The sequence below is a fragment of the Aethalodelphis obliquidens genome, unplaced genomic scaffold (genome assembly GCF_003676395.1).
Source record: "Aethalodelphis obliquidens isolate GAN/ISIS:26980383/991018 unplaced genomic scaffold, ASM367639v1 scaffold1, whole genome shotgun sequence".
Taxonomy (NCBI): domain Eukaryota; kingdom Metazoa; phylum Chordata; class Mammalia; order Artiodactyla; family Delphinidae; genus Aethalodelphis; species Aethalodelphis obliquidens.
The window spans coordinates 79,268,642-79,287,766 of record NW_020837945.1 but is presented as its reverse complement, the minus strand read 5'-3'; the positions used below and the strand labels follow the sequence as shown (position 1 = coordinate 79,287,766).

The following is a 19,125-nucleotide window of genomic DNA, read 5'->3' as shown; positions in this document are numbered from 1 at the left end:
GTGTGTGTGTGTGTGTGTGTGTGTGTGTGTGTGTGTGTGTGTGTGTGGTGGTGGTGATGGTGGAGGGTTGGAGGTACAGTCTACAGTTGGAAAAAGCTGATCATGGAACCAGGGAGGGGCAGTTGAGGAGTTTGGACTTAATGTGGTTGATATCATGGAACCTTTACAAGTTCAGAGTATAATGCGGCATGCTATGCTCTGGGAAGATGAATTTGGTCAACAGGTTGAAAGTAGCCTCAAATTGAAGAGAGTGTTGGAGAGCATAAAGTCTGAGAACCTAACTGTGTGGATGAAGAAACCGAGACCAAAGAGGAAGTGACTTGCCATGAGGTTACAGAGCAGTTTTAGGACAAGCAAAGGACTACAAACCTTCCTCTCCTTTGCCTCCCCATGCCCATCCTGCTTCTGTTTCCAAGTGGCCAGGCTCTGTTGATTCTTCCTCTTCCTTCCCATTGGTCTGCTTACATCCAGTCTTCATCTCTTGAGGAAGTTATCTGATTTTATTTAAATGCCCAGGCCTTTTACCTTCTGCATCTTCCTCTTCCTTTGACCAGGAACAAGAAGGAAAAAAACAGAACACAACAGTTGAATGCCTACATTGACAACGGCAGGCACTTTGTCAGAGACTCAGAGACAAATTGCACGCTCAGCCCAGTAGCTGAGAAAGACAAGGTGACCAGTGACATCATGCAGAGTCGCAGGGACTGAGGGTAAGCACAGTGCTCCCATCACTCTGTAGGGGCAATGCATCCACTGGAGGTGGCGGGAGGGGCAAAAAGGCCTCTTAGAGGACGTGATATTTAAGGCGAGTCTGAAGAAGCTAGGTAAGGGTTGCCAGGTGTACGGAGAAGAAAGAGAGTGCCCGGGAGAAAGAAGAACCCGTATAAAGGCAGAGAAGCAGGGTCAGTTAAGGTGTTTGAGAAACCACCAGACCTCCAATTGGCTGGAGGGTTCAGGACTGGCAGACACGAGGCTGAAGAGCTATGCAAACTACACTGAGGAGTTTGGCCTGATGGGTTTCAGGCTGGGGAGAGGCCACATAGGGTTGGTATTTACCTTCCATCTTCAGGGTCCCTGTTCTTATTATTTCTCCAGTAGCCTCTTCATATCTTTTCCTCTTGGTCAGCCATAGGCAGATTATGAGTTCTGCACATTGGAATGTTCAATGTGAGACCAGATGGCCACTCAGCAGTGGGTAAGGGAAGAGTCAGGCTGCCTGGGCTCAGTGGGGCGTCTCAGTTTAACCGGGTACTAGCTCTGTGTTAAGAGCAGGCTACTTAACCTCCTTGGGCTAGAGAAAATAATAATGCCAACCTCAGAAGGGTTTTCTGAGGGTTAAGTGAAATGCAGATGAAAAATCCTTAGAATATTGCTGGGCATATATGAGGACAGAGAAAGGACTGACAAGAGCTACACAAAGGCCTTGGGGAACGGGATTGTCATGGATGCAAGCAAATGGTGGGAACACAGCCTAGTGTTGTTCAGTCTTTGGTGTCATCACTGGCAATCCTCCAGTCACATGCCCTCCGCCCCACCTGAAATTCCCTGCTTCTTTTAGTCTCTGAATTGGTAAACCTGTATTTCTCTAGCATTGAGGCTGCAGATTTACACAGCCTTCCCTTCTTTCCCAAGTCCCTGCACGCAGCAGGTTTTAATAGGGTTGTTGAGAAAAGTGTGAATACAAAAGAAACCAGATCAGCAAATGAGGAGGCTTTTGATTTGGGTTTGCACTGATGACAACACTGCATGCGGTTCGCCCAAGCATCCAATTTATGACTTTGCCTCTTACACTCCTGGTGAGTGCCTCCTGAGCAGAAATGATCTTTTGTGATTAACTTTATATAATGCTTGTGCTAACTCTAGGCCCACCTGAGCAATTCATAAATATTTCAGGAGGAGAGACATAGTGATCTTCCCCAACACACTCATACAACAGTTTCAACATAATTAGGAGCATTTCTGGATCTAACACTGCACTCTTTTTTTAAAAATTTTTTTAAAGGAATTTTGCCTTTTTAAAAAAATTTTTATTTATTTATTTATGGCTGTGTTGGCTCTTCGTTTCCGTGCGAGGGCTTTCTCTAGTTGCGGCAAGTGGGGGCCACTCCTCATCGCGGTGCGCGGGCCTCTCACTATCGCGGCCTCTCTTGTTGCGGAGCACAGGCTCCAGATGCGCAGGCTCAGTAATTGTGGCTCACGGGGCTAGTTGCTCCGCGGCATGTGGGATCTTCCCAGACCAGGGCTCGAACCCGTGTCCCCTGCATTGGCAGGCAGATTCTCAACCACTGCGCCACCAGGGAAGCCCTAACATTGCACTCTTACAATGTGCATGATGAAGGAAATGAATGCTAATTATACGTTATTAAATCTTATTAATCCTCATTAGAACCCTATTATTCTTTATGAGTGGGTTACTGGGGAAGAAAAAAAAAAGCAGCACTGCTCAAGTCCCGTTATGTCCAATGGGGAATGGGTGGATCTATTCTTAGTTGGTGTGATACCAGGAGTTTTTCATGTTAAACAATAGCACTCAGAATGTGGGTTTGCTGAAATGTTGAGAACAGAGTAAGTGAATTGTGGTGTAACAGAAGGATTTTTTAAAGCCCCAGAATAAAATCTCTTTAAGAGCTCATGTTTCCTATTTCAAACTACATTAGTTGCAAAGACAAAAATATTTCATTATTGCATGGAATAGGTACCCTTGACCTTACCTCTACTACTATCTTCATATTTTTTGTATGAGTACATGAGAAACTGATAGCAAGAGAGATGGAGTAATTTGGACCCAAGAATGTCTGGATTCAAAGACTTTGCACTAAGAAGATGCTCGATAAATGGTAAGTGCAGAAATGTGTTTCTCCGTTTAATTCTTGGTCAAAAAGAATCCCACCAAATCCCCAAAGAACCAAGTTTTGGAGGTTTCATGAATTAGTAACTCATGGTGTACTCTCAACATTCATTAACAGAAATTAGGAGGTCAGGGCCTCCTTGTTGGGTGCAAAAATCATGGGATTAGTCAGGTGACCTGGCTGGGGGGAGGTGGGTTCAGGTGCTTGCTCTGTTGCTTATTTTGTGTTGGGTAAGTCATTTAACCTGACTTTTTACCTCAGATGTAAACGATGGACTATAATTTGTCCTAACAAGATCTAATAAACCAGTGAGAAAGTGCTTTTATGATGTGCTGAGGTGAGGACATCGGTAGGATTAGAAATACAAGGCAACAGTCTCCAGCCTTGGAGTGTCTTCCAGGCAATGTCAGCTGAACATTTTAACCCCCTGACACAGTTATTGGTGGGTCCCCTGGTTGCTCACATTTACAACCGTCTGAGGAAAAGAAGTCCCACTCAAACCTTCCAAGAACAGGCTTGCCTTTCACCCAGTTCACAGATTTTTTTGAAGCTGTAAGCACAGAATAAGCTTTCTGGGCTTCCGGCAGGGCTGTGAAGTGAACTCCAGGGTTTCGTTTATTTGAGCACCGGATAGAGGGAGTTGCCTTGAAGCAACTGATAGGCCTGGCTATCCAGGGCTACTGGCAATTAGAACATTCCAGGAACTGACTCCCTCCGGGGCCCAGGGAAGCTCTGAATCTCTTCCCAGGATGGTCCTCGCTGTCCGCTGACATCTAGCCTGGTTCACTGCTCCGCGGGAAGGAGGGAGTCAGGGCTCTGCCTGGAGACAGGAACACAGCTGGGAGGCCGAGCATCCGGGTCCCGCGCCTGGATCTGTGGCGGGCATGACCTTGCAGGAGTCATTTCTCTTCCGAGAGCTCCAGTTTTCCCATGTGTGAAGTGGACGGGTTGGAAGTTGGTCTGGGCCGGCTCTGAAACTCGCTGGGAATCCGGGGCGGGGCTCACGAGGAAGATCTCTGAAGGGGATTCCACGGCAGGATCTCGTCTGCTCAGATTCAGCCCCCTAATCTGGTGCCCTAACAGTGGACGCAGGTTCCCCCATTTTTTCGGCAGCCCCTCGCCCCGGCCGCTTCCTCCTTCTACGTCTCCTTCCTCTTCCTCCAGTGCAGGCAAAACCTCCACAGCTCCCTTTCCCTTCCTCCTTTGCAGTCTCCCCGCATCCCCGCGTCTTCCCTTCCTCCCAGGAAATCAACTGTCGTCAGCGCGCCCACCTTGGGGCAAGGCCACGGCCCGCGGCGGGCGCCCCCTCCCCCGGCGGCGAGCGCAGCGCGGCGCGGCGGCCCCGCGGGCACCCGCCTTCCCATACCTTACATGGACAAATGCGTGCAGGCAAAGTCAGGAATTCAGGCCCCTGACGTCAGCCTCCAGCTCTCAGGGCACCGCACGGGAGACCGAGGGGAGGGGGTGGGGACGGTGGGGAGGAAGGAGGGGGAAAGGCACCAACCAGCAGCCGCTCCAGCCCTGCCGAAGTTTCACTTTTTGTCTGTGGGTTCGCTCCTGGGCCCCGTGCGAGCTTTCCTGGGATAAGTAGCTTTAGCGAGCGGGGGAGAGCCAGGCGCTGCAAGGTAAGGGCTGGCTGCGCGGCCGGGGGCGCGGGGCGCGGTGCGGGGCGCGGGGCCGGGCCTGGGGACAATGGGAGGGGGAGTGCCTGGGCACCTCCTCCTTCTCCGCTGCCTCCGCCTCCAGCCGCCGCCGCCGCCGCCGCTGCCCCGGCCGCCTCCTCCCCGAGGTATTTGTTGCAAATCCTCCTTCCTTCCCCCCACTCTCCGCCCGCGGGCGCCTCGGGAACCCCCAGCCCTCCCCGAGCGCGAGCGCCTCCGGGGTGGCAGGAGCGCGGGGCGCCGAGCGCGCGCCCGGGCCGGGCCGGGCCGCAGGGCCCGCGGTGCGGAAGTGTCGGCCGCAGCGTAATCATGGGGTGCACGCGTGGGGGAGGGGGACCCCTGTTTTTTGGGAAGCGTCGACCGGGGGCTGGGCGCGGGTGGAGGCCTTCCCTGCGCGCCCCCTGCCCGGGCTTTTCAGGGCTCCCAGGGGGCGGGGCCACACCCAGCAGCTCCGAGCTTTCGCGGAATCACAGTTGTCACAGTGGAAGGGGCCTAGGAGCCCTCACATCAAGTTCCCCCATTTTCCAGTTGGGGCAACTGAGGCCCAGAGAGGAGGAGAGGCTCCCCAAAGTCGCTCACTAGAGGCTGAGCCATAATTAAAATAAATGGCTCCCGACTCCTAGTTCCTTTTCTCCAAGCAGTTTTCCAGCGCCCACTGTGAGACCGCGCCATGCCGGGTTGTTGGGTCAGATGCATTTAGGGCCCTTACTCTGCCCTCAGGGAGCGTACAGTCAAACCCGAGGAACCAGACGTGACCCAAGGTTGAAGGTGCTAAGTGCTGGGGAAAAGGCAAGGGTAAAATTTCAAGGGGCTCGGAGAAGAGTTTGGTTTCCTCGTCCCTCAGGAAGCATCAGAGGCTTTGGAAGGATGGGGGGTTTTCTGAAGCCAGCCAGGCTTCAAAATGTGGAGAGTGGGGATGGAGCTCTAACTGTTACTGTGCTGGGAGCACAGGGTTGGGAGGCATGGGTACAGGAGATGAGATAATCAGTGGAATTGGGCCTGAGGGGTGTCTTTGGGACTTTGAGGTGCTGGGGGAGCTGAAAGAGCTTTGTGGCTTCCCTTCCCTTCCCAGTGATCCAATGTCTGCTGGCCCTCAACACAAAATGCAAAAATGTAGGTTCACGTTTGAGCTGCTTTTCTAGGACCAGACTCGCTTAACCTTGTGTCCAATCCCGTCTCTCTTTCCACCTCCTCCCCCTTTTCTAATGCTTGCTTACCAATAGAACTCATTCTCACGAAGGTGTTACTGACTTGGCAATGGCTTTCCTCCCCCAGCACAAGAGCATTTTAAGAAAGCCTTTAAGCGGAAGGAGAGAAAGCAGCTAACACTCTCCTCTCCCCTGCATCCTCACCCTCCCTGCCCTTACGGATAGGGAAACATAAATAAAAGCCCAGAGAAGATGGGTGCCAGTTCTAAAGCCTACAGTGAATGATGGTAGCCGGTGGGAGGCCAGAACTTCCAGTAGGGTTCTCTGTACCCCATGACCAGCCTTCTTCCTTTCAGGGTCTCTGCCTGCACCAGGCTCAGTCAAAAGGAAGAATGTGTATTTTTTTTTTTTATCTCAGTATAAGAATACACTTTATTTTTATTTTTTTAATATACAGCAGGTTCTTATTAGTCATCCATTTTATACACATCAGTGTATACATGTCCATCCCAATTGCCCAATTCATCACACCACCACCTCCACCCCTCCGTGGCTTTCCCCCCTTGGTGTCCATACGTTTGTTCTCTACATCTGTCTCAATTTCTGCCCTGCAAACCGGTTCACCTATACCATTTTTCTAGGTTCCACATATATGCGTTAATATACGGTATTTGTTTTTCTCTTTCTGACTTACTTCACTCTGTGTGACAGTCTCTAGGTGCAAGAACGTGTATCTTGCATTTAATTTTTGCAAGGCAGTCTCCCAACACCAACACCCAGGCCTGCAGAGTCTAGAGTGTAGACTCTAGATGCGAGATAGGTAGCCGGGGTTAGCTGTCTGAATGGTAGGGGTGCACGCCTGGGGCCTTTGGGTCAGGCAGCTGCCCAGGGTCATGCTCCTTGTAAGCAGCGGGCAGGCCTAGAGCCGGCTTTGGGGATTGACAGAAGGAGGAGAAACAGCTGTGGAGCTGGTTACTATGATTGGGACAGACTGAGTAGGACCCTTCTTCGAGTGACATATGCCAGTGGACAGTCAGTTCCAGGCAGTGGGAGATGGGAAAGGAGGCTTCATTATGAAGGTCCTTAAAAATGCCAGGCATGGATATGACTTGATCATTTGAGGGTTCTGAGCAGGCTGGGACATGAGTGAGAGGAGAGGAACTGGCATTGGGAGGCCTTCTGCTGCCCATTCCAGTGAGAGAGGCCATAATCTGGCCTAAGAATATTATCGGTGGGGTGTTGCTCATTTACCCCACGTGTATTACTGAGTGTCTGTTATGTGCCATTGGCAAAGATGAGTATTTTACGGCAGGTTCCTTATTTTATTGAGGCATATATATTGTACATTGTATGTATTGAGGCATATAAAAAGTACACTTTTTCCCATTTTAATATCACTGAAATTGGGTTGTCTTATGATCACAGATGTGTCATAGTTGAGCAGCGCTTCGTTCTAAGTTGATAAGGGTACATCTTACCCTTGAGGGTTAAGAGTTGATAAAATTTGTTGATCATATCCTTTATGAATGTCCGGTGCTTTGCACTTTATAAAAGTTTTCCATCAGATATTCCATTTGAGTCTCAAAAGTCCCCTGAGAATTGGGCCTGGTGATCCTGTCATCTCGACTTTACCTCTTGCCCAAGGTCACAGAGCTAATTAGAAATGTGCTCAAAATGACAGCCTAGTACTTTGCCTCTTGATGTTAATATTTGACTTTACCCTGCTGTGGAGCTAGCATGGGTTAATTAGGAATGGGAAGGTCAAATTGAATTTGATTTCAGAACTATGGCTGAAGATGCTGGAATGATGGTGGGGTTTTTTTTTGAGGGGGGTTTGGCCAAGGGCAGAATGTAACTCATGAGGACTGGGAGGATCCCTTAGCCCAGAGATTTGCTGCATTAAATGGAAAATGGGCAGCGAGATAGAAGATGCCGGGTAACATAATAAAACCAGAGGACGGAGCATGCTGCTGTTTCTACACAGAACGAGAGGAGCAGTGGATGAAGCACACAGGTTCTGGAGCCTCCCTTCTGTGAAGCAGGAGCTGGCTATCCCTGGGAGTGCAAAGATGAGGAGGACACGGTCCCTGTTCTTGGGGAGCACCTGTGTGTGTGTGTGTGTGGTGCTGTTTGAGGGCTATGTTTCTGCTGCACTGATGTCGTTCCACCTCAGGGAAGCTACCAGAGGGAGCAGTGTCTGAAGAGAATCTTTAGGGTTATATAGGAATCGCCCAAGTGGAAGAACAACAGGTAAGGGCTGAACCTGTTAGGCATATGCAGACAAATGTAGGGAAGGAGCATGGTGGTTGAGGCTGGTTTTTGCATGGCCAGCATGAACAGGGTGGTGGGAAATGGGAAAAGGGAGGACTTTCATTCTTTGCTAAGTAGATTTAAATTTATCTTGTGGGCTCTAGAGGCCATTAAAGGCTTCTCTAGAGATTTGCACGAAAACAAGGCTGGGCAAGGGCTCTGGAAGCATCTGTGGGATTAGGTATTGGGATGCTAAGCCCAGGAAGAAGAGTAAAGTATTTAGTAAGTGGTTGAGTGGAGCTGAGACTTTGACCCTGGGCAGTAATTAGGAGTCCTAGCTCAGCGTGTGCATTGCTGGGTGGGGACTTTTCCTGGATAATGGCATTGGAAGGCAGCACCCAGCTGGAAGAAACCGAGGTGAGGAAAGGGGAGGTAAAGTTGTGATGCATGCAGGAAGCTTATCTGGGTGGAAATCCATGGGCTTGAAGGTGTGTGTGAAGCAGAGGTGGGGAAGGGAAGAAGGAATGGAATCGTGATGTGGGAGTCTGCTCTAGATGGCTTGGATGTGTGGAGAAAATGGCAGTGCCTTCTTAATGCGAGTCATAGAAATGGGGAAGGACACTGATGCATTGATGAGGACCTCACCTCTCCTGACTTTCTACAAATAGGGTGGGTGGGTGGCCAGGGGGTTAATGAGATTCATGCTTGGAAGCAGGTAAACCACAAAATTGAGGCTAGAAAACGTTTACCTTTCGATCCTTCTTTCTTAATAATAATAACATAATTTAAAAAATTTGAGTACTTACCGTGTACTTACGTAATTCTCATACTGATTTATTAAAGTAGGTTTTATGATTATCAATCTCATTTTGCAGATGAGAAAATGAGTTTGGTTAAATAAGGTTACACAACTACTGAGTGAAATGGCGAGTTTAGAACCTTTCCGTGATCTTCACCGCTCTCTCTGTGCCCACAGAAGGAAAAGTGGAAATTGTCGATGAAAATTAATCAGTCGATCTAAAAAAGAACTGGAAAATTTTATTCGATCCAAATTTGAGCATTATAACCCGGGAAGAGCATCTCAGAACCCTCTGAGAACTGTTCCGCCTGTTAGAAGTCAAGGCATGGTTATATAAGCTTTTTGAGACAGAGGGCTGTACATCACGTGATGTATTGATATTATCAACAGTTTACTTAATGCAGATCTAAGCATCATCCTGGTGGGTCATGTGACCCCTGCAACATCAAGAAGGAATGTTATTAAGGCGTTGTCTGGTTGATGCTAGGAGCGTGTTGCTCTTGACGGTTGAGCAGGTATTCCTGCCCCTGGGGGAGGTCTGGTCGAATCGTAACGCAGACACTCGGTAATGCAGACACTCGATGCGCAGTGCGGGGAGACAGGGGACCAAAGGGCAGGGAAGCATTTTTATGTTTAAATTTTCTTGCCTTGCCATGAAATATGAATTTTATTTCACAAAGTCACCACTGTCTTTCAATGTTCTTCCTCAGAATTTAACTCAGTACCCATTCCTTGGGCCCCAGCAGGACCATAATCCAGGGTTTCCCTGGGCAAGCAGGCTTTTCACTTCCATACTGGTGCTGCTTCAGCCCGGGCTCTCTTGAGATGCTGCCATTCCCTCTACCCTTTGGGTGTCTTCGCTCTGCAAAGCTAACTGGAGAGGACAGAGCTTCTCTAGCAAACATCTGCTTCCTCCCCCCAACATTGCCTTCTCCCCAGTCTCTTGGAGTAATAAGGATTTGAGGTACCCCGTAGAGAGGCAGTTGGGGAAATAGGATAACAAAGTAGAGGAGTGATGGAGGGTCTTGATCTCAGTCATTGCCCTTGATCCATGGCTCCTGGGACAATGTTCTCCGGAGTCGAGCCAGATAGCTCCTGTTGGATCCCGGCCTTCCCTAGGTCATGCAGACCTCTTCCTCCAAGAAGGCTTTCAGGCTCAGGACTCTGAGGGATCAACTAAGGTTCTTTCTGTGACCTACCCACCTCAGGTGGGTTATTTGCATTTTGATAACTTACAGGTAAGATATTTTCAGGGGCGAGAAGACAGATCCTAGGAATGGCACCCAGCAAAGTAAATAAGACCTTGGCTTTCTCTTCTTTGAATACCTCTCATCTCTGGTACCTTGAAGATGTTTAGTAACTGCTTGTTTACTCATTTAGAATGAGTAACATTTACTGATACAGAAAACCCAGCTAGTGCCAGAAGCCACTCCCAGACTCTTAGCCCCTTATACCCCACTTATGTGTGTGATCACATGCATCTCTGTCTCTTGTGTTCAGTTCACATCATTCGGGTCCTGAATGATTACCCCATGCCAGACAGAAATGCTGGAAACTGATCTTACAAAGACAGCTAAGGCTCTGTCTTCAAGGATCTTCATTCCAGCCTAGGAGACAGACTGCAATAGAACATGGGAAGGCCCTACTAGAGTGATGAACAAAGAAATAATGGGAGCCGTGAGAAATGGCTGACTGACTACCTGGAAGAACAGGAAAAAACGCTCATGGAGAAGAAGACATTGGGTTGGGTTTTGAAGGGTGAGTAGGGGTTATTATGGTGGACAGAGCTTTCTGGGCAGAGAGACCTTGATATACAGGCACAGGCCTGAGGCCTAAGAGTGTTTGGGGGGTGTGTTTGGAGATCACTGAGAAAGATGAGACTGGCCAGGGAGGATGAGAGGGTAAAGGGCTGGCAGCTTGAGCTAAGGATGATGGCAGCGGTGGTGGTGGGTAGGGAACAGGAGGGCTTTTGTTACTTTTTGAGTAAAGGAGGGTGTCGTTGGGTCTGTGTTTCAGAGAACTCTGGTGGCAGAGTGATAGCAGTTCTGGGCCAGAGGCGGGGACACCGCTTAGGAGGCTGCTGCAATGTTCCAGGTCAGGAAACACCGGCCTGCATCAGGTCAGCAGAGTAGAGAGGGAAAAAGTTGTTTACTGTTAGAATCTTACCAGGCAGCTTAGTTCCTATTCTTGTCCTTCCAATTATTTGCCAGCTTATCAGCCTTGACTGGAAAAAGTATGTTATCGGCACCAAAGCTTGTAGGCAGTGGAAGCAACAGGCTGGCAGCAAGTTCATGCCTCAGAATTGTGGGCTGGGGCCTTGGTGGCCAGAGCGACCTGATTCCTCCTTTTGCCGGTGAGGAAACTGAGGCCCCAGGGAAGTGCTCAGTCACACCCTTGTCCGCTGAGCTGGAGTTGGGTGTGGCCCTTACTCCCTTTCCTGCTCTGTTTCAAGGGTGTTTTTCATTCTCTCTCTGCTGAGCCTGGCTGGACACATTCCTTCCCCACCCCACCCCCAGGGGCTTTGCTTGGGAGAATTTGGGAGGGACTATTAACTTGGAGATCGTTGTTACTGGGCTTGAACCTTGTTCTTTGCACTTTGAAAACAAAGTGATTAAGAAGGTTCATTTTCAGTCTGAGAGTGCTTTGGGGGTTTCTTTCTTTTTCTGCTATTTATTCCTGTCGCTTGTTTGCCGGAACCAAGCTTCTGCATGATAACTTTAAGGTTCTTTGCCTGTGGCGGCCCCCACCCTCATTCCCCTTTTATTTTTACTTATTTTTGCTTTCCTAAAAGTTTTCAGGCTGCCAGCATTAGATCCCTTACCGGGTAGATCCTGCTGTTTTTTCTTTCCGTCTTAAACCTGCCCCATCACAGCCCATCTCATAGAACCCATTAGCGTTTCGTAGCCTTTGTAGCACTTTTTATGTGGCGAATGCATTTCACGGTTGTTTTTTATTACTTAGCTCACAATTGCCATCCAAGAGATGGGTGGGCAGGATCAATCTTGTAAAAGTTCAGGGGTGAAGGAACTTCCCCTGGGGTGCTTAAGTGGTACAGCGAGAATCAGACTCTCAGCTCTAAAGCTCCTGTCTTGTTCCTTCCTTCACTTCTGCTGGTGAGCAGGAGATAATTGATGTGAAAGTCTTTAGCAAGCCCTATACACAGGTGAGAAACTGTTATTATTTCATGGTGTGGTAATTGGTAGCATTAGCTGCCCGTCTGTGACTTTGGAAGGCACCTGAGAATCTGGTTGGAGACCCCAGAGCCCTGAGGATACGGGCTTCAGATGCTATCATTTCAGCAGTACCATCACCAACTTGGTTTTTGGTGTAAGAAAACAAAGACCTGTGTTTGAGTCACACATTAGCCCTGTGATCTTAAGCAAGTTCCAGAACATTCCTGAGCCTCAGTTACCTTCGATTTTAGATCATGTGATCTATCCCAATGCATCTGTGAGAACCAGACATTTCTCTGACAGTGCTTTAAACATGGTCGTATAGTGTGTAATGTGGCCGTGCAGTGGGTACACGTGGCTAATTCTTGGTGCCCAGCAAGGTGTCTAGCCCACAGGAATGGCACCTTGTCCTTCTAGAGGAGACTGTGGGATTTAGACCCAGGCAGCTCCAGGTTCAAGTCTTAGCCGTGCGACTTAAGGGAGGGTGCTCCCTGAGGTGGTCACGGCCGATCTGGTGTACTTACTTACTCATTTTTAGACTTCTTATTCATGAGGGCATCACTGTTGACAACAGTTACTTTGCGAAGTGGGGCGAGTACCACAGTCGTTCACAGGCATTTCCAGGCTATGCAGAGGGATGGTTTGTCACCAGTGAATGGCTGTCCAGTGTTTCTTCTTCTCCGTTGTGATCCTCCAACTCTCTCTTGGTTTTTTAATTTTTTAAATGTATTTTTATCTGAGAAAAATCAGCTGACATCTTTATTGCTTTGGGGAAGGGGGTCACCCAGGAGCTCTTGGTGGGCAGGTCTGCTTCCTCTTCACCGTCACAGGCTTCTGGCAGCGCAGGATGGCGCTGGCTCCCAGGGGTCGGCCAGGCGCCAATCTGTGCGGTGCTTGTTCGTTTGGATCACGTGCCGGATGCTGCTGAGTGTGGCCCGGGCGTTCTTGTTGATGGTGGTCCGCACATAGGTGGCCGGCTTTCGCGGGCCGGATCACCGCTTCATCGCTACCATGACCCCTTTGCTATCCGCCGGCTGCACACCCACAGTCTTGCGGTGAATGGGCCCGTTGTGGCGGAAGGAGTTGCGGGCCTTTAGGTTACTGGGTTTGGTGCTGTACGTCTCCTTGTTCCTCTTGATCAAGAAGGTGGAGCAGTTCCGGACGACCAGCCGTTGCAGGCGCGCGGACATGGCGGCAGCTTCTCTGGCTGCGGAGGCTGGAAAGAGGCAGGCGGGGGGCGGGGCCTCTCTGGGGTTTGGTTTGCGCTGTGTTTGCGCTCTGCTTCTAGTGCAGTCGTTGCTTCTTTCCCGGCCTCCCATCGAAGTCTCCAGTAGTTCCCATGGAAAGCTGGTGCTGAGGGGTGGTTCCAGGCCTTCCTCAGAAACTTGTATGGGAACCTTTCACGGGGCAGGTAAGCAAGAGGGTCAGGACAGGGCAGAGGTGTTTCATTGTCCTTCAAGAAGGGTGCTTTGGCCTCATTCCATCCCCACAGTGCACACAGTGGGCACTTTTTCCGCTGCAGCCGTGGTCGGCATTCCTTAGTCACTCAGGCCATCAGCCAGCAGCTTCGGAGAAGATGGCCGTGGGCATGTGTAGTGCGAATTCCTTGGCACTTTCAGGAGACCGCTTTTTGGGCGTTAAGGGAATCCTGTCTTTAATGTTAGTGTCGATTTCCTTGTCTGTAAAAATGGCTGTAGCAACAGTACTTGATGCAGAGGTAGAGGGACCATACTTTCTGGTTTTGCCAGGACAGCCCTGGTTTATGCCTGTGTTCTGGTGTAGTATATACAGCGTCCCCTTCCACTCTCAGAGGTATTCTGATTGGAGGTCACCCTACTTGTTAGTACTGAGTGAGGTTGTGTAAGTCAGGGGTCCCCAATCCCCAGGCCGTGGACCGGTACTGGTCAGCCGCCTCTTAGGAACCGGGCCCACAGCGGGAGGTGAGCGGTGGGCCAGGGAGTGAAGCTTCATCTGCCGCCCCCCATCGCTCACCTTACCGCCTGAACCAACACCGCCCCCCCCATCCCCCCCACCCCGGTCCGTGTGAAAATTGTCTTCCAGGAAACCAGTCCCTGGTGCCAAAAAGGTTGGGGACCGCTGGTATAAGTAATATGTATAAGACCAGGACTAAAGTCAAATGTCAACAAATGTCTACTGTTTTTGTCAGAGGAGATGCTAGGTGCTCAAGAAATGTTTGTTCAGTGAACTGCTTTTATAAAGGTAAAGTTTGAGGATGTTTGAAGGGAATGTCTAGCTTGTAGGCAGTTAGACTTTATTAGGTTGATAAAAATGTGTTAGTACCTGTTTAGAATACAAAAAAAACGCCAGGAGAGTGGTATGGATGGAGGACTTATTGAGTTCTCTGGAACGTGTGAGGAAGCTTATTGGAAGGGCTGGGCCTTGGATTAAACATGGAAGGACAGGAAGGCTTAGCCTAGGATATGATGGGGCAGCTAAATTGCTCTGGCTACTTATAGTTAAGAAATAAGATTGAACCTCTGTCCATGTGTGTATTTTATATATTTATTTCTGGCCACACCACACGTGGGATCTTCGTTCCCCGACCAGGGATTGAACCTGGGCCCTCTGCAGTGGAAGCGCAGAGTCCTAACTACCGGACCACCAGGGAAGTCCTCATGTGTGTAATTTAGCTGGGTTTTTAAATCTATTATTTTCTAGCCGATGGCCCATCTTAATAAAGATCTTTAACTGTAACTGTGGCAGCTTAATGCGGTACCAAGTTCTGTGCCAAGAGGTCACCAGAGTAACTTATTCTTCTAATGAGTTTCCAACGAATATGGTTCTTGTTTAGTTTCCAGGAAGAAAAAAAAAAAACAACCAGAAATTAAAAAAACTTAATTGGCACCTAGAGCTTCTGTCTTGTTTGATATGAAAATGAATCATTTTCAGGAACTGGAGGAGGGAGTTGCTACCCAGAGGGCAGGGTGTGCCCTGACTTCATGGGAAAGGCAAATTCTGAAGTGACCTGGAGGGTAAGCGGCACCTTTTCTTAGAATGAGGTGAAAGGCAGGTCAGCTTTCCTGTAGTCTGGTTGTTTCCAAACTGGACTTCTCTTCTCGGCTGCAGCAGCTTCACTTCATAGGAAACTATGAGGGTTCCAGTAATGACAGCTGGACAGGACCCTCCAGATACATCTGTCCATCGATCTGATGTGTTTGTGTGTTCATTCATTCCACACCGGGTGCTGGGTGTACCTGTGAATGAATGAGTGAAACTCTAGTCTGGGCTTGGGGGATGGAAACGTGAATGCGGTGCCATCCCTGCCTCCAGAGGTCATTTAAATAATCAAGAGAGGATGTAAAAGTATGTGGAAAAAAATATCTGGTGACTCTAATTGAATGATGACTAACTCTAGGGACCCTGGGGAAACTTCACAGATAAAGGACTATCATTTGATTGGGCCTTGAAGGATGAGTGGGGATTTGTCTAGTGGGCTAGAGGAGGAGGGGGGTCATTGAGCAAGGGAAATAACACGAACAGGTGAGAAAGTGCATGGCACCTTGGAAAACTGGAGTCATTGGGGATGGGCTGTGGAGTAGAGAGGCCATGGAAATGAGGGTGCAGGGGTGGGCTGGGATGTGGATTGACAAAGATCTAGATTGCTGACTGAGGACTTGAGACTGTGCTGTGAAAGGCGCATCACGTAGGGAAGGGAGATGATTGGATCTGTGCTTTAGAAAAGTGATGGGTTACGGATGGTTGGAGGGGCCTGGTACTGGAGATGGTGAGATGTGCTGCTGTAGTCCAGGTACCAGATAAATGGAAGCTGAAATGAGGTTGAGGCATTGGCTCTGAGGGACAGTTCACAGGTGGAATAGAGGTCACCCAATCTCCTCATTTAAACAAGAGGAAACCCAGGCCCTGAGCAGGTAACACATACAGAGTCCACAGCCCTGGTTCCATCATAACCCCCAGGTGATCCATCCTCTGCCCAGAGTAACAGGTACCTAGTTGCTGAGATAGCCGTTTGTCAAGAGGAAGATCTCCATCACTTTTTATCTTTTAGGAGTTCCATGGAATCTCTTAACTCTGAATGAAATTGGCTCTTTCTAGAGTTACGGAATCTGTGATCACTGGAGATATTCAAGCAGTGGCTGATTGGGATGTTACAGTGAAAACTCAGGCAGTGGTTGAAGACTTGGTCTAGAATATCTTTGAGGTCTATTAACCCTGATTCTTTTTTTTTTGAAATTCCTTCCTTCCTACCTCCTTCCCTCCTTCCCTTTCTTCCTTCCTTGGAGAAGATACTTATAACGGTCTTACCTGGGGTTCCTCTCTCCATTTGGTTCCTCAGGATGATTTTAGCCAAATTGGACAAAAGGCAGAGAGAATTAAAAATGGGTGATTAGGCACTGAGAATGGTGGGCCATAGTTCGTGCAGAGTCGTGAGGGACTAACCATTTTGGGGGCAGCAGCAAGTTAATACTCACCAGGGAGACCTTTGTCACCTAGGCCAGCCTCCATGATCCTGATCAAAATGGAATCCACCATACAGTTAATGATGCTTTCGACCAGTCGCCATTTTTATAGTGCTTTACAGTTAATCATGTGTTTTCCTACAAATTACAGGTAAATCCTCACAATAGTCCTGTGAGCAGTTATTATTATTGTTCAAGTTTTACTATCAAGAACGTGGGGCTGAGAAAGATTAAATGACTTGCTCAGGGCCCCAGCTAGCCGGATGTTGAACCAGGACTTCAACTTGAGGTTTTTATTTGCACAATTTTAGATTCCTCCTATTCCCAGCCTGCGCAGATCCCCAGGACAGGCTCTAGCTTTATTCCTATTGATAACCTTAAATCCATTGTGGATCCTGATATAAGATAAGGATTTAATCAGTGCTTGCTGAATGAACATGTGAATGAATAATATAAATGAAGTAATAAATGACAACTTGAGTTTTAAGAATATCTTTAGTAATAAAAAAAACCTAATTGAGCTCCTCTAAACATTAATTAATCTGTTATCAAAAGACAATGAGAAAGAACTCATTTAGAATACATTTACTCAGCTTCATTAAAAAAAAAAAAACCACGCCAGAAAAGCTCCCACCAAAACTCTTTTACCTGAATACCTCTCTCTGATCTTTTAGGGGACCATAACCCTGATCTTAAGCCCCCCGAAAGGGCACGTCCACTTCTCCGTCTGTGTACAATGTTTCCTTCCACTTAATATTATTACAAGAAAAGCTCTTTCTTCTTTTGGCCTGGTCTTTATCTTTTTTATAAATGTATTTTATTTTATTTATTTATTTATTTTTGGCTGCATTGGGTCTTTGTTGCTGCGCTTAGGCTTTTCTCTGGTTGCGGCGAGCGGGGGCTACTCTTCGTTGTGATGCGCAGGCTTCTCATTGCGGTGGCTTCTCGTTGCGGAGCTTGAGCTCTAGGCGTGCAGGCTTCAGTAGTCGTGCGGCGCGCGGGCTTAAGTTGCTCCGCGGCATGTGGGAGCTTGCCGGACCAGGGCTCGAACCCGTGTCCCCTACATTGGCAGGTGGATTCTTAACCACTGCGCCACCAGGGAAGCCCTATATTTATCTTTTATATAACTAAAGATTTGTTGAAACTGACTTTACCCGTGTGGACACTAGGATAGTTTTTAGTTTTTAAAGACATTTAATACAATTCAATATGTTAAAACATGCATTGTAAACATCAGTGGACAAATAAATAGCTTTTACTTCCTTCTAAATTATTTCCTGAAGACAGTGATTTCTTTGGCACTTCCACTTTCCCGCACATCGGTTACCATTTTGTCCCTTGTGTTTTGTGGTATGTGACTATGTATCTTATCTCCTCAGGGATGTAGGAGAAAATGCGTGTATGGCTGGAGAGTCAGACAGGTTTGGGTTCAAATCACGGCACTGTATCTTGATAGTTATATAATCATACTGGTTACTTAGCCTCTCTGAACCTCCAACTGCTCGTCTGTGAAAGAGGATAATAGTGCCTTCCATGTAATGTCATTGTGGAAAGGATTCTGTGGTCAGGGTAGGAAAGCACTGAAGCCTGCCATGTGATCTGCTGAAAAATGCTATCATTTCCCTCTTTTCTCTCTTGTCACCCACCAGATGGTAAGACAGCCAAGATCCTTTCCTTTGTATTTCCCCATAGAGTATGACCCATAGCAGGTAGACCTTAAATACATGTTTATCAGCTGGCTAAATAAGTTTTAAGTTCTTTCAAAGGAGAATTATAGGCACAAAGTACTGAATAGTTCTATTACTTTTCATGCTGGTTGCTATTCAGCCTCCGGAAAGACTGTACTAATTTGCAGAGTCATTAGCAGTGGGTGAATCTACTGGTTTCTCCATGTCTTCCCTAGAATTTAATTTTATAACTTTATATTTGTCTCTGCTAAATTAATATGTAGGAAATCATATTTCATTATTGTTTCAATTTGCATTCCTTTAATTACTGAAAAAATATCCTGAGAAGTGGTTTAGAGTTTGTGTGTCCCCTTGCGTGAATTCTCAAATGGCAATATTTAAAAATGGTCTGAGCTGGAGAAGGGTCATATGAAAGGGCTAAAAATGTTTAGTGTTTTGAGTTGCCTAAACTTTAGTTTATGTATTCATTCATTCAGTCACTCAATGTTTATTGAGCACCTGCTATGTGCCAGGCACTCTTCCAGGGGCTATGCATACCACAAAGAAAAAAATAAGTGAGTAAAGTCAGCGATCTCCACTCCAGCCTCCTCGTGTAATATGTGTGGTGGCTGAGATCTAGAAAAAAGAGATTAATTACCAAAGTCATTCAGCTTGTTCAGTAGCAGAGCCAACCATTTATTTGAACAGTAATTGTGATATTGTATGTTTTGTATCAGTAGCCTACGTTGAGAAAGCAGAGTCCTGAGTTTTGATTTAGAAAATATGATCACCCGGTTCTTCAGTCTCATATATAACTCCTTCCTAGAGCCCTTTGCCTCTTACATTTACATTCATTCTTAAATGAGCACACTTATGATTATTTAGTTTTTTAAAGATTTTTTTCAATGTGGACCATTTTTAAAGTCTTTATTGAATTTGTTACAATATTGCTTCTGTTTTGGTTTATTGGCCGTGAGCCATGTGGGATCTTAGCTCCCCGACTAAGGATCGAACCTGCACCCCCTGCATTGGAAGGCGAAGTCTTAACCACTGGACCACCAGGGAAGTCCCCAGCACACTTATTATTAAAATAGGACTAGAAAACAAAATTACCCCATCTAAGCCGTTTAGACCAACTG

General features: G+C 47.7%; 1 protein-coding gene, 1 long non-coding RNA gene and 1 pseudogene across 3 annotated transcripts in view; 1 reads left to right on the top strand and 2 right to left on the bottom strand.

Moving 5' to 3' along the window:
- LOC113621810 (uncharacterized) overlaps positions 1-4,465 on the bottom strand; it is a 7,819-nt gene extending 3,354 nt beyond the window's left edge. Inside the window, exons 1-2 of one of the 2 annotated variants that reach the window (XR_003433314.1) lie at positions 4,354-4,465; positions 370-544 (exon numbers count right to left, since the gene is read on the bottom strand). This is a non-coding gene — a long non-coding RNA (uncharacterized LOC113621810). Of the gene's footprint in view, positions 1-369; positions 545-4,215 lie in introns of both variants that reach the window. The other variant, XR_003433318.1, reaches the window with a different exon arrangement.
- LPP (LIM domain containing preferred translocation partner in lipoma) overlaps positions 4,374-19,125 on the top strand; it is a 688,992-nt gene continuing 674,240 nt past the window's right edge. Inside the window, exon 1 of the mRNA XM_027109047.1 lies at positions 4,374-4,474. The gene's annotated coding sequence lies outside the window, so the exon portion shown is untranslated. The remainder of the gene's footprint in view (positions 4,475-19,125) is intronic.
- Positions 10,538-14,221, bottom strand: LOC113621801 (60S ribosomal protein L28 pseudogene; annotated as a pseudogene).